The following is a 16,303-nucleotide window of genomic DNA, read 5'->3' as shown; positions in this document are numbered from 1 at the left end:
ATTACAATTACTCTTTCTAGACAAGATATCACTCAGATGGAGAACTAACATGAATGCCACCTGAAAGCTAAACAGAGGGGCAACAACAGTCTACACATACCACTCAAAAATACAGAGCAAACATACAGCCTCTAAAAATGACAAACTTATAAAGAGTGAGCTATATCTGGTGTTCACTGAAGAAGGAGAACAAAGTATGAGTGCAGGTCAACTTCCTAGCTCTAGAGGAAGAGTTTAGATACTCAAGGAATCTTCAAAGTGAATCTGAATCTACAAGGGCATAATGTGGGAAAATAGGTTAAGAACAGGCAGTATTACTATTTTTAGGCACAAAGGATATCTAAGAATATGCGTACATGTGAATCCCAACAGAGAGAGAGTAATGTCAAAAAAATAAAGTAGACTGAACACGCAGATAGAATAAATGTTTTTGCCAGTATGTGAAAAGACTGAGAGCTACAATGATCAAAAAAGCTCTAAAAAAAAATATCCCGTAACAGAAAAAACTACCCCACAAGCTAGAAGGACAAATAATCTAATAGGTTTTTTCCATAATTCGCATTAATGATAGAAGGTGCTGAAAAAGGGAGTAATTTACCTATCACATTGGAGTTTTGTGAAGTGTGCTTATTGTTCACAAAGTGCTCCAAAGTCAAAAACAGCTGCTCAGACACTCATACTGTTATTAAAACGCTTCTAACAGAGTGAAATAACAAAGCGGTTTTGAAGGCTTTCAAGTCACATGGCCAGACCTCCTAGTATTGGGGTCAGTCTCAGAGGCCAGTCATGTACTTATTTGTAGGTTTTGGTACTAGCTTATGTACAATCTACTCATCCTGTTCTGTTTCCATCCCTCTTTTCATTGTATATTTCCCTCATTCTTTAATTCTGCTGATCTGGGGCCCAGCTCTAACAGAGTAACTTACCACACAATTACATCATTTTTCCTATCTGTCCACTGGCCTCCTCTACAATTTGTAACAAAAAAAAATCTCTGATTTATCAATCTCCTTGTAGTTTAGTTTAAGAAAGCAAGGACAGTCCACCTAAACGAGTATCCTGTCTGACAATGGCCAAAAAAGTATGTTTAGGGAAAAGCATAATAACAGAGTAGCTGTGTATTTGAACTACCTTGAAAATTTTTCCAGCTTTGAGTAATTTTCAGTCAGGAGAATCCTGAGCCAAAAGTGATATAATTATATCTTGGATTTTCTTCATGAAGTAAAAAAGGAATCGACTTTAATATGATTGCATTGCCTATCTCCACAGATCCACCTCTTTGAAAATTTTCTTTTAATTTGTTGAACAATTTTCACCTAATTTAGCACAGGAGTATGAAGTGTCAATGTATTAAGCTTCACGGTGTTAAGTTTTTGCAAATGTAAGGGAAATCAGCAGCAGGGGAAAGGAGACACTTAAATTAATGTCCCTCACGGGAAAAGACTATAGATTGCCCATAATCATTCTCTGTTCCACACGGCTTGTGCTGTGGCTGGAAGAGCCGTGGCATAGTTCCTCCCCTTCCACAAGCCTAGGTAGGAATTCACAACACAGTGGCGGGTAATACGCGATGCGTTAGACGGAAACTAGAAGTACTATGGGGTGACCAAGCACTGGCAACCTGGGGAAGACACGGCGTTATTGCTGTGGGAGACGGCAGAGGAAAGAAGTGAGCATAGTGCAGTGGGAGGGGTAGTGTGGGGAAATGGGGAGGAAGCCGAGATGTCCAGAGGGGATATATCATAACTTTGCAGGAAACCTGGCTTCTAGCTCTGTGAGACACATGAGTGCAACAAAGACAAAGGTCTTGCACTCAGTCTACAGTGGAAAAAGTAGAAGACATCAGTGCTGAAAGGAGAAGGGAAGGAAAGCAAAATAAAATGTAGTAGCAGCTTAATGGAGAAGGCAAGCAGTCTGTACAGTTAAGAGAGTTCCAGAGATACATTTCTCTACTATTTGAACAAAAAGCCTGCAAATCTAAGTGGATGGAAAAGTATTTAATAGCCAAATTCTTCATGTTAGGGTTTTCTGTCTATTGCAAGGCTTTAGCGCTACTTTGTGACAATTTTTAGAATAACAACAAAAAAAACTAAAATACCAGCTAAAATAACAAACCTTCCTCGTATTTTATTGTGCAACAGCTGCCTGTATAAATGGCTTCCCCAGCACAAAAGATAACTATAGCACAGATGATGATAAAAGCTAAAATATCTCTCAGGATCAACTTCCAAATTTCTATCAGAATTTTTTAGAAAAAAAGAATTTCTATTGAAAAGACATTTCTAACATTTCATAATTTGTTTTCACTCAAACAGGAAAGAATAAAAATTCTCACAGAAAAGAAATTCCAAAAATATTTCAGTTATAAATATAAAAATGTAACCATTTTGAATTTTTCTAATAAAAAAATAAAATTAGCCCAGAATGAGATAGGCTCAGCAAATTTATTCTAATCTGAAAATGCTATATTTTGATATAAATTACATTTTTCATTTTTTTAAACCTTCTCCTAGGTTTTGGAAAATAACCCCGGATCTGTATGCTATATGGGCTACACAGGGAGTTCCAAGAGCCTCCAGATACTCTATGCCAACAGTTTTTTGATGATTGAACAGTTCTTCCACTGCATAAAGGTGTTAACTCTCTTCATTAAAGGGCACAGTACAAAAATTTACATTTGTACAAATATGTACCAAAATTTGTGCTTTCTTTCACACTTATGCTGCACTTGTCAAGCTTCCATACTGCAGATGTTTGCAAATATGCCAGTCGTCTCCTGAACCACTGCTTATTGCAGGTAAACAAAGTGTTTGGGCAGAGGAAGAGTCTTGGGCTGCCAAGACAAGAGAGAACTCGATCTTGTTTCCTAACTGGCTCCCCTGCCTGCTCCTGAAAACACTGTGTGGCTCCTACATAGTGCCAGACCATGCTAGAACGTATTTATTGCCAGCTTTCAGTACTACGGGGAACCTGAAAAGCACAAGGTTGAAGTGGAGGCAAGAAATGTTGTACAGTGTAAAAGGTAGAATTTGGATACAAACTCCTTGATGGGCATTGCCTGTCAAAGGCATGAAGGGTTTGCAGCTGAGTAAGAGAGAGCACAGACCCTCTGCCTTCCCACACAAAAAGCTATGCATCTCGCAGTGCTTCTTCTAGAGCATTCAGAAAAACAGGCTAAGAAATGGACAATCAATTGCTAGAAAGAGCAGCTTGGAGGAAAGGACATGCATCCTGTCTCGCAAGACATTGAGAATCATACTTTGCTATCATTATCATAGGAGGTCTTGTCCCTTAGATGTGGGCAGAATTCCTGACATCATGCAATATGTGCTAGCTTTTTAAACTCCACTACTACCTATATTACTCCTCCTTATACTATTTTCCACAGCTGTAGATACTATACATAGCCCTGTCATTATCTTTATTGTAGTTCCTTAGCCAACAATTGATTCCAGACCTCATAGCCCAAACTGCTCAATACAATGTTTAAATGTGATCCATCGCTCTCAGCCTCCTATTTCACTTCATGCCAATCTGTTTTAACCTTTAGATCCTCAAGAGAACAAATCAAGTACTAAGCCACAAGTCAGTGCACCGTTCTTTTTAACACATAATTGTGTGCATCTCTTTAAATTACGCTGGTTTTCTGCCTTCAGCAGCACATATCCAAAAGCCAAGAAGGACAGAATTTTGAGAGTACAATCTGACTCACCTTAAAGATGCTTAATTTTCAGAAAGGGCTACTTCTATACTGAATCACCTCAATAATCATCCATCTCTTGAGAACATTGTCACAAATTTCTCACTTCACAGATAACACTCTTAAAATGATTTCCAAGTTTTTTCTCACATATATGAGAACTTTAAAACAATGTGATGAGGCCATCTTTCTCATTTTCTTGAGTTTCTGTCAGTTTTATATGACAATAATAATCTATATATGAAATATTATAAAAATAGTAACAGCTAAACTAAAAGTGATACTTATTTTGCTTTTAACTTCTAATAAACTATATTTTAACAAATTTACAATGTCATACTCCATTTACTAAAGGAAGTTAACTAGTCACAAAGCTGTGTGTTCCAATAAGAAGTAACTCAAATTCGAAATATCATCTAATGAAAATAGTAGAGAATTTCCACATAACAACACTAAAAATAATCACTGATTTAATGTTGAAGAAGCTAATGATCCACATTAGGAAATGAAATCCAAAACAACACTTCAGTCACAAATTTTTTGAGGTTCAATAGGTACAGCTGATAAATTTTAGATAGCTTCCTTTTCTCTTTAAAGAACCATGAGTATTTGCATACTGAAATGATCTAAACATAAATTTTCTTTTATCTGAAAGAGGCTATTTTCCTAGCCAGTACTTGTTAAAACAAATCAGTATTTATTATTCGTTGTACGTTAGAAGATTTTTAAACTTACCTGTGCAAATAATTCAGAGTTTTACTCTTTACACTTACTATGATGTACATATCAAAGGTGCTTTCATTACAACTGTCTGTCTGAGCTTATTTACTGTGATTTTAAGTGATACAGACAGGAGGAAGTGAAATCCCATTACTACCTATGGAATATCTGATGCATTTTGGAACCCTGCCTGTATTTCATCTGACGGCTGCTACTGCTCATCTTGTACAAACCGGGCTGACAGAAAACCAACTGATTCTGAAGACTAACTTTGTGACAACATCAAGTTTCTATAAATGTTACAAGACACAGCAGATAGTTTCTAAGATCTTCTGATGACAGAAAATGAGTACTATAGTAATTAATGATAATAGACTCAACAATTTACCAAATTTCTGATCAAATTTTCTTCACCTTTGGTCACATGAAAATGCACTTTTACATTATTTAATTGGTTTTAAATGATAGTTCTGTGGTTTATGTTTGCTTGTTTACATCATGTTGAATTGACAGAAAAGCAATTTTATTCAAAAACAGCATGTAGAACATATCCAGTTATTTGCTGAATTTCATAATGAACAGCAAAGCAATTCAATATAGGCTAATTAGTAGTCCAAGCTTCCAGTTTCTGTGTAATTGCTGCCCATTGGTGACACAGTTTTCTTTGGATTTTTGTTCCGATATTGCTCTTTATAGATAATAAGGGTCTTTAAAAGAATGGGCTTGTTGTAAGCTTTACAGGCATAAGTACCAAAACCAGAGAATAAGGTCCTGATGGATCACAACTGGTGATGTGGTTCTACTCGTTGGAAAAACGGACCCTTTCTGCTTTTCACGTTATGTGGTAAACAAGCAGGTCAAAAAGCATTTTGCATTTTTTCTTTGGTCATTTTATATACAGCAAAATATTTTAAAATGCAGCTTTCAGTGATATTGTTTGAATGCCTTTAAGGGAAGACTTCTGACTACTTAAGCAGTATCTGTCCAATCAGTGACATGGAAAAGAACTTTTACTACTGTTGGCTGATACATACTTTTGCTCTTAACTTTCTGTGCTTTTCTGTCTTTCCAACCAAGAAAAATGTCCTCTGGACCTCATTCTTCTTCCTTTCATACCACTATAGGGCTGTTTGTACACAGCGGTTGACTCATTTTCATTGCCTGTTCCACCTAAATCAGTGTCCTCCTCCCCATCGCTATGCTCCGTTTTCTTTCTTTCCTTGTCTGTCATTATAACTTCATTATAACTCAGTGAAAGTATGTGGATACTCAAAGGGTTAAAACTATTCAATGGATTAGCTCAGCTAGTCATATTAATGACTACAGACACTGCTGCTGTACTTACCAATTATTGTGATGATATAATGCACTTTATTAAACACGGACAAAAAAATACTGGTGTGGATTTGATATACACAAAATATTTTCACATTTGCAATCAGTTTCACCTTTTTTAATTTGACCTGACATTTATCTGTTATATAGATATAAAAATGGTTTCACTAGAAATATATTTGGAAATGACAACTTTTGTTAATATTAAAATCCCTTACGTTAAACTTGAACTTCGCCTTGGTGGCAATTTTTGAAAGACTGATACATTATAAACAAGAAAATATCTAGCATGGATTACGAAGCAACATGGATATTAAATATGAACTGCATTACATGTGACCCAAAGACTTGGTAAACAAAGTGCTAATACATTACTTCCAAAAAGCTAGGGCTTCCTCATTCATTAATCAAGAGACAAAAATAATTCTGTGCCAATACAAACAGAGGCAGAATGATGTTATGAAAAGAAGATGCTCATGTTAAACTGGGAGTCATGATCTTACAACATAAAACCCCATCTATTAAGATTCACATTAAAACCATCGATCTAATTTCAGGAGACCTCACCTTAGACATAAACCCCATTGCAAGACATAAAATGTCACTGGTTTACCCTCTAAGTAATCCAGCTCCATCAGGAAACTGGATAGTAGTTTTAATAAAATGGGACTCATAAGTTTTTATTACTTTTATAATGAATGCTTTTCAGTTTTATTGGCTCTTGGAAAGAGTAATTTAGCTTCTCTATTTAAACATGACTTTTTATCCTTCACAACTTGCAGGTTTCAATGTTATGTTTCTAATATTATAAATATAAATGCAGATACTGAGGTTTTAATAAAGGCATGAAGTTATTTTCACCAATACATACAATATATGATTTTGAAAATCATAGGAAAAGGAAAAAGGATTTAATCACTTCTCTAGGCTCATACAGCTAACACCATTTTTGAGAATATGAGAATATAAGCTTTACAAAGTGGTTATCAGTGATCACACTGCGTTAGGTAATATATACTGTTATGCATCAATTTCGGTGCTTCTCTTGCTCTTCAAATTTTCCTGGAAAAAGCATTCTAATATATTTCCCACATATGAATATCATGACCCTTACTGACATCAGTGAGAGTTTTACCATCAATTTCTTAGATCACAAAATGGAAAGATAGGACACCAACATTCTTCTATAAAGTGAACTGGGAGACTGATACTGATTTCAAGGGGAAGAAAAAAAGGAATTTCTGTTCTGTTCTTTTTTTCTTTTACCGTGGCTTAAATAGTTAAGCATCAGAAATTTTAAAATACTGCTCCTGAAGTGCTGTCTAATTTTTTTCTGGAGTTTTGGACTAGACAGGGAAGGCGTGCTCTGATATCATAAAAATGTGTTTTGTTCCTCTCTGATTTTATTTGTTACAGAGGAAATGGGAAAAGAACAATGTATTTGTATAGTCTGTTTTTAAAATTGTGAGAAATCTTTAAAAAGTAGTGAAATTCTGGCATCGCCAGACATGTCCTAGTAACCAATGGACTGAAGTACATTGGCAACCTGAAATTCTACCAATTAATTTATAGAAGGCAAAGCTGTCAAAGCTGTCAGCTATAGTATTCTGGTATAAAAACCATGAAAACTTATTTTTTCCCTTGCTCTTTCCTGTATATCTGAGTGACATGATGTCAGTAAAGTGTTTATACTAAGCTGAAGAAATGTTTACAAAAAGCTTAAGCTTTAGCTTTAAAAAACTAAACAAAAATTTCTTTTTTTTTTTCATTTTGTTATAACTAAAGGGGACATGACACAAAGAAACAGCAATTTTCAACAACTGCACGCATCCTGCTATTTTTGCAACACGGAGGTGGCAATAGACCGGCTAGTTAAAGACATAAATTAGAGCAGCATTGACCACTACACAAGTTGTAACAGGAGTTAGCAATGGAAGGTGATGCATCGATGCCTGCCACCTCCGAAATGATGGTGAGCAGCTGCATGCGCAACTTCCATACAACACATCAGAATACGCTGGCATTCATGTATGACCTGAGAGCAGAGGGTCATTTTATAAAGCACTCATTAGCTGGTTATGGAATTTCTGAGATTATAGAGTGAAAAAGTACATAACAAAGAAAACCATTACAATAAAAATTTAGTAAAGCTTCACACTGTTGGACGTCATGAGGAAATCCCGAATTTCATACTTGCTTTTTTTTTTTTTTTTTTTTAATTGTAGCTGGCTGTAACTGAAATTTGGAGGTTGCTAATATGTTATCATTACTCAAATAATTAAGCTTGGGAGCAATAGATTTTTTTTAATTAGCTATCTCAAAGCAAGTACCATTATAATCATCTAATTATCCTTTGAGGCAGCTTTATGCATAAATGCTTTAAACGTTCATTGCCTTACTACTGGGGGCTATGCCTCAGTTTATATGCTCTACAAGAAAATAAAATTAGTGTTATGCACTGAAGAACATGCATGAACAGAAATGTCAGAATGCCGAATGCTGCAGTTTTAAGTCTGTTTTTCTTTCAAGACTTTCTAAGGCTTAAAGAAATAAACCAACTTGTCCATTTAAATTAAATATATAAAAAAAAAAAAATCTCTGTTTTTCTTTTTGATTTATATCATTTACACTGTCTACACCTGCTCCTTCCCCATAAGCCTGGAATAATGCCACTTCTCAAATGACTGAGTTACACAACTGTTAATGAGTAGCCTTTAAGATTTTCATATACATCTGTCTTACATTTAATAAACCAGGCTTTCAGCAAAACCACAGAAAAAGCCTCTTAGCTGTTTTTAAGAAGAGTTGGTGTGTCTCCCCAGCAAAAAGAATGTTGGACTGCGGCATGGGAAAGCACAACCTAGCTAGAGGGGGTATCAACAGTGAAAATGCAGAAGCAGACATTAGCAGCCAGCCTGCTGCGGACTTGATACGTGTCGGGGATGCTGGCCAGTGACAAAGCGTGTGCCAGCATGTTTTTATTAATACTGCTACTTTCAGCAGGTTCAGGAAAAGCTGACAGGAATCTATTCATCAGTGTGGCAATCAGACCTTCATGTTGCTACATACACGCCCTAAGACGGCAAGTTTTACAAAGTCTCATTTCACTTAACGTTTTAGGTATGTAACCTGGATTACCAAGGATTAACACGCACCTGGTACCTGTTTCAAATTAGTAACACAAACAAATTAACCCAAATAAGTACTTTAGTACTCAGTTTGTGTTTTTATAGACTACATCCAATAACATCTTTATGAAACTATAATTTCACACAGCATGATCATTTTTCTATATTAAATGTAATACTCTCTATCTTTGTACTTCTTTCATACATTTTAAAAACTCCTGGAATTGAGATACCAGTAGATGTTAGAATCATTTAAATATTCTGTTTGAAGATTAATTATTAGATCCACTATCACTATTTTTGATTAAAACATCATCTAAATATGAGAATTGTATTTGGTTTAAAAAATACTTTCTTCCTACCTGGTCAGTAAAACAAGGCAAATCTTCCTGAATAACAGATATATTAGGATGTATGTTTTCTTGTTTGCAGATCACCCTCATTATATCGGACTTTGCTCACAAAATATTTGCATTTTTTTTCTTATTTCTTTACTTTTCACCTTGCTAATGAGTATCTCTTCCCCACTCCTAGAATTTTGACAGAATTCATTCAGATTTCTGAAATTACATTCGTTTGCAACCAAACTGCCTCATCTGCATTTTCTCTAACTACCACTCTTGTGTCTTAATGCTAACAGCATGTTTTAAGAACTCCATAGGGTACCAGATACATCTCAGATCTCCAACATGCTGGTAATCAAAACTAGGTAACTACTTTTTCTTGCTGGCTGTTCTATCTATTAGAAGGCCCTCCCCAGAAAAAGTCTGGTCCAAAAGATACATTCTGAAAATCTCAGCACTATCAGGTTTGGAAGACCATAAGCAAAAATTAATGCCCATTAATGTCTTATCTGCTATCCTCCTGCAATTTAACTCCGAGGACAGAAAAATAATCCTACTTTTATTAGCTGACATATAACAGCTCTAGAAATAAAAGAGACAGAATTGTGATTTGTGGAGAGACAGTTGATAATACAGGTGATATAAAAAAATCCATTAAAATGTCTTTACTATAAATGCCTTTTCTGCCTAATACAATTTTATTCATTACATACATTCTATATAAAGGAAGGTGACCACTTCACTGTAATCAAAGAACACCTCAAATTAAAAAAAAAAGGCCTATCAGAAAAAAGTTACTCAGAAGAGAGATCATTCAACTTCAGAATGCTTAATTTAAACTTCTGCTACCCAACCACTTAAGTAAGAAATTTGAAAGTACATATGGAGTCCATCAAGTAATGCAGTTTTCTGGTTTGTTATTTTTGCAGAGAAAAATATATTTTTTACTTAACAGAGACCAATCTTCTGCTGTTATTATTTATATCAAGCCTTTATAATATTGATAAACAGGTGTACGGAAACTGCATTTGAGAAGCAAGTAAAGAAAGTCAAAACTACAAAAGTTACTTATTAAATGTGATTTTGCATGATAATTATGTAATTTCTGTATTGAGTTAGAGCAGTAAGATGGACAAACGTGCACAGCATTTCAAAGTATTAGATCGATGAAAACATTTCCTCACCAATTTACCATAGCACCAGAAAAACTGATCTGGATCTATTCCATGAACGTACAAGTCTTCTCTTGATTCAATTTGACAGTATCTTAAAAGAAGTAGTTTGGATGTAGCAGGAACATGTTGTTGACATGTTCTATCTCTGGATTTTCAAACAGAATAACAAAATAAAATCAATAGTAAACCGCATTGTGTTCAAGAGCTCAGGGTGTAGACAATATTGCTAGGAAAAAAAGAGGAGAGAAATAATTCATATCTAATTCAATTTCATTCTAAAAAACTTGTAAAAGCAAAACAATGATCAAAATCATATACCAGCATCTGCAGCTGATTTTTTTTTTTTTTTTTTTTTTTTTTTTTTTTTTTTTTTTACTTTTAACTATATTCAGGTGATATTTCCTTCAGATATGTAAGCAAACCAAGTATTCTTAAAGTTTTGGTCTCCATAGTTTCATCTCTTTAATGAAATAAATGTCCAAAAGCAAACATTTGTCAATGTTCTGTCACTTTGCTATTTCAGCAAAGAATTTTTAAAATCCAATATTTTGTCTTATGCTTTAATTACCCAGCAGAGACAGAAAAACTTATATGTACATCCATTTACATGCAATCCATATACCTGTCAAAGTACTTCATGAAAATAAACTTCTTCCTCATGAGAGAAACACAGATTTGTTGAGGCTGTGTCTGGAAGGCTTATAGGCTTTACTGTATTTCCTAAATTCTGACAAACAATAGAGGGGTGATTCTTCCATCAACATGTGTATAGATATCAGAACTTGAAAACTAACTCCCTTTTGAAAACAAAATAGAAATGTTTTTCTTCAACATCTTACAACAATTTTACAAAACACTGTATCTCTACTCTGCTAGAATTCCAATACACATCTCAACCCATGAATGAGGACAAATATCTAATTAAATAACTTCATTTGGGAGTTAAAATCTGCTACACACAAATGCCTGAAAACTGTCGAGCTTGGATGGCCAAGGTGCATGGAACAGGAAATAAAATAAAAGTCCTTTTTTGGCTCTATGAGATGTGGATGCTAATATTAGATGTGCCTATTTTCATTTAATTTTCCAGGTAGCTGTTGTATATATAAAGACAGAATGTATACCGAAGATTAAAAAATATCTTATAAAATTCTTACTTTTATTACATGTATTTAAAATATACATGAATACAGAAAAATAATGTCCTGAATTCTTTTTTTAAAACTAACAGTACGATGCCCATGCGATGCATACTTAAGAGATTATTTTGTTGCTAAAGCTCAAATACAAGTAACTGAAACAGCTGGAGAGAACACAAATGTTGTAGTTTATCATGAGTTTGCCTGGACTGAAGAGCTTCCAGTGACTGAAAGCTAGCTCTTTTTACAGCTAAGCGTGGCTTTCCTCTTGATTAACTGAACTCGGAAAGACAGTACATTGGAGGGGGTTTAAAGCCACCTGCCCCAGATACCTGTTCGAGGATGGGACCAGTTGCCCTTTGGGTGAGCCCTTCCTCTTTACAAAGCAAACCTGGATGGTTTTCTGAGACTACTTTGGTCACAAATACATATTCAGCCGGGTAAGGAACAGATACGTCAGAATTATTTGGCTACTAATTAAAAACACTATTGTTGTTAAAAGGCAAAACCCCACAGGCTCTGCTAACGCTTTGCCCCTCGTACGGGTCTGGCTGCCCAGAAGCATGTCCATGGACGTGGCCAGCTCGGATGGAGTGCAGCTGTGTCACCGAGGGTCCCCCACCTGCGGGAAGCCTTGGGGGGTCCCCCCTTGTCTGCCCTTGCCGGGGGCTGGCTGCAGCTCAGCCTCGTGCCTCGTGGCTAACAACTCGCCCAGCCCCATGGGGCTCTTCGGAGCGCTGAAGCGGCCTCCTTTCATCTTTAATCAATGCAGTAGTGTTTGCTTTTAATGGGATTCCTCACATGCTTACGTTTAGCATTTGTTAAGAATTACGCTGGAGATGCACTCTCTGACCAAGTTCAAGCAAGGTTTGAGGTCGCAGCATAAACCTATAATGCATTAAACTGCAAAACAAATGGTTGACTTGGGGTTCCTTTAATATTTTTGCCAATTTTCCTCCTTTAATCATTTTCAGTGTTAAGATTTTCATACGAACCTGCCATTGTACTTCAGTGATTTGTTCCATTTTCATTAAATCCATATGAATCATCCAACTACCCCACTACCTACTATTAGTCAAAGTAGTCCCAACTAACTGACAGCTTTTTTCCAGGCTGTACGCGTTTCTGGAAGCTTTACATGTCATGAAGTGGAGGTTGTCCTTATCTCCCTCACTGAGATTATCTACAAGCTGTGGGCTATTTGTGTCACCAGCGCACCACAGGTTAACAACGACAACCACCACCACCACTCTCCTGATGGATTGTCCTGATGGATCATTTGGGACCTCCTTGAGAGAGCCAAGGGCAAGCTGACAGATAAAAATCAGCAGCAATTGATTTCCAGCAGAATCCTGAAAATCTGAGACATACATCTTACTTGTCTCTTCAGATACACAGACCAGTGTTTCTCCTAGTGTGCACTGCAAAAGAAAATACCCATGAAGGACCAGTGGATTCACTCAATGCTTAAAGAACCATGAAATGCTATATTTTATCTCTGAAAACAATAGCATGCTGTGTTACCAGCTGTTTCAACCCACCAGTATGTACCCGAACTACGTTAATTGAAGGTGGTAACATATTAAAGGTTTGACCTTTGAAAACTGAGTATTTCAAGTTACTTGGGGATTATTCACACCAACTACTTTATATGCTTCACTTGCGTTTGTATCCCAGGCTTCCTATAGAGCCACTGAAGCACAGTTGCTTCTGTCTTTAAGCAGTACAATCACATTTATTATCAAGCCAAATGTACTTGACCCTTACATGGGTGTTGAGGGAGAACAGGAAGAACTTTCAAAGTTAACCCAATGGCCAACTGGTATTGCCTTGAAGACAGTAAGTTACAGCAGAAGATGGCAAACCTGCAGCAGCATCTCCTCACGCAGTGACAAGTAGCATGGCGAGACAGAAGACATACACTTCATAAAGGAGTACTCAGCAAAAATTAATTTTCAGAAACTCAAATGCTAGAGAATGTTCCCAATAAGATGTTGCCTTGTACTACATTACCATCACATGCTTCATTGGCATAATTTAGACATTAAAAATCAGAATGTTAATTCTATCAAAACCAGAAAGACTGCAGGCAAAGAAATGTTAATGCCTACCTATGCACTTGTAATTTTTTTAAGTACTCCAGACCGTTTTACAGCTTGTTTCATAGTAACTGTAGGAGTCTAACAAGCAATCACTGTTCTATGGCATTAAAACCTCTTCTCTAGTAACTGTTGAGGCTGTTAAAAATACTAATAACACCCACTCAGCAGAGAAGACTCAACCTAATTGTAAATCCTAGAAAGGAGTTCATTCCTGTTCTTTAAAAGTGATAACAACACAGTCAATAAGTTTCTTGTGTTTTTTCTACCTTTAAATGTATACTCTAAATTCATGTTATGTTTCCCAACATGCAAAAAGGAAACTAAGTTATTAAAAAGGAAAAATGTCTGTGAAAACTCACGATAAAAATCTGGAATTGGAACTCTTAAAAGATATTTCCATATAAAAGTTATATCCTTCCAAAACAATCATTCATAAAGAGAAAAAATTCTTCAAGATGTAGACATTTTGTTATCTTTGTATCTGAGTACATACTACTCCTGCAATAACTGCTCCAGTAAGCGATATCATTCTCTTATTTCAGTTTAAATCCTAAAGTTTAAAAAAATAAAATAATAAATTCAGAAATCCATGTGAGTACAGGCACAAATATAAAATATATTTTCTTCTGTTGTTTTCTGTTTAATAATGACTTTAATAATGTCATGAAAAGACATGAATTCAACTAATTGTGCATGCATGACATTCACATGATATAATACTTTCTGTTAGAAACAGAAACCACACGTGCTCAACTGTAAGAGCTCTAGATGGGAAAAAAAAAAAAAAGTAAGCCAAACTGGTCCCCCATGGAGGGCAGAAATAAACACTAACAGAAGTTACACAAGATGAGGAGCCATATGCAGAGGCTCAGCCAGAAAGCTGAATAGAGAGCTTCCTAACATATATTATTGGTGCAATCTTTAAAATCAGGAGATTGCTTTAGATAAATATCCAGTATCATGGGATTTGACCAGAGGGAGATAAGAAATGGTCAACATGCTATTAAGAGGCCTCATAGATCAATTTCTACTGTGCTTGTAGAAGTCTAATATTTATGACCCTGTATAAAGTTTCATAGTAACTAAGGGAATCGAGCAAAAGGCTCTTAATAACATTCAGCCCATTTGAATAATGTAACCAGGTGAGATGCTTAATTCAGAAATAGGCATAAAAGGCTTTAAATGGCCAAGTGAGACCATAAGCTTTAATTCAAAGACATACCCAAAGTTAAATCCCTCTACAAATACATACTTCCAGAAACTGTTGCTTGCCACGCGCAGTAAACTATGGCACAACTGCTGTGCCAGGTCTGTGCTATATACCATGGTAGCCTCCGAAAGGCCCAAAAGCCGAAACACCTTCAGTGCTGACGTTGAGTTTAGCTGATGAGCAACAGTCAGAGTATTGAGAGGTTTGGTTACTAGGGCAGCGAGAAGCCTTCATAATGGTGATTTCTCAGGAGAAACTGTCCAGGACTGACTGGTTTTGTAATTGGGCTTAAGAAATCGGAGGGATGATGAGGCTTCTGTAATTGTGGCCCCACTGTGGATATTGAACAATTTCAAAAATCTAAGTTTGAATTTGTACTAAAGCAAAGAATGCAGATCACTATGTAAAGAACATTGTTTATACAACATAAACATGCCTAGAATGTAATGTAATACACTACATTACAGTTCAAGAATGTATTTATGCCAATAAATAAATATGGGAATGCTATTAATGTCAGCATAAGCCTATTCACTAACACATATTCAGTGTGAGATATCAACAAAATTATTGCTACTATTTCCATATTTCTTAACTCAGCTGCATTGAAAAGAAAAATCCTACCATTAAAATAACATTATTGCTTAAAGGATCACAGGTCTCTCCCCTTCATATTCTTATAAAATTATTAGAGTACTGAATCTCCATTAAAAAAAAATATACACAATATGAAGCTTTCATCTATCAAGTTACTATTTATTTCAACACCCTCTAAGAGCCTAGGAAAAAATAGAAAAACTAAAATGATGGGGAAAGCACAGAGGATTTTGAAAAGATGTTTAAACTTACCTAATATAAAATGGCCAGAGAACTATATAGCAGAAAGTTAGGGCGGCCAGCCAACATGCAAGTTATAAACCATGGTACAAAGAAAATATAATTCTAAAGAAATCACTCTAAAAATCCTCATAATTAAATTTTGCATTTATTCATTTTGCTTGATATTTGAACTCCACATGTTACCTGTACAGTTACAAGTTTACGTTGTAGAATGTTCCAATAAACCTAAAGTTCCACCAGTACAACATTACATGGCTAGAAAACATCAGAAGAAAAACTCAACCAGAAATAAATCTCCTTGTAATATGTTGCTCCTTTTGGGGTGGTTGGTCATTAATGTTTTAAAGATCTCTGTGTTCAAGGAGCTTACAGCAAAAAATGAAATTGATACAACTTTTTATAGAGAAGAGGATTAAAATATTACCAAATATACAGTTTACACAGACATTCTCTAAAGCACAGGAGGAGATGTAGGTATGAATTGCATTCTAGAATAGTGGCAGGAAAAGATGAACAGATATCACACAAAGACACAAAAATAATGACATTAGATCAGAAAAGCCTGGTCCTTAACAGGGCAATATTTACATTATATCAGTTTGTCATGGTT

General features: G+C 35.6%; 1 protein-coding gene across 6 annotated transcripts in view; it reads right to left on the bottom strand.

The window, feature by feature from the left end:
* IMMP2L (inner mitochondrial membrane peptidase subunit 2) overlaps nt 1-16,303 on the bottom strand; it is a 469,191-nt gene that overhangs the window by 317,338 nt on the left and 135,550 nt on the right. The window lies entirely within an intron of this gene.

This window comes from Haliaeetus albicilla, chromosome 14, assembly GCF_947461875.1.
Source record: "Haliaeetus albicilla chromosome 14, bHalAlb1.1, whole genome shotgun sequence".
In the NCBI taxonomy this organism is placed as follows: domain Eukaryota; kingdom Metazoa; phylum Chordata; class Aves; order Accipitriformes; family Accipitridae; genus Haliaeetus; species Haliaeetus albicilla.
Note: the sequence above shows the minus strand (reverse complement) of the source record. Positions and strands in the feature narration are given on the sequence as shown.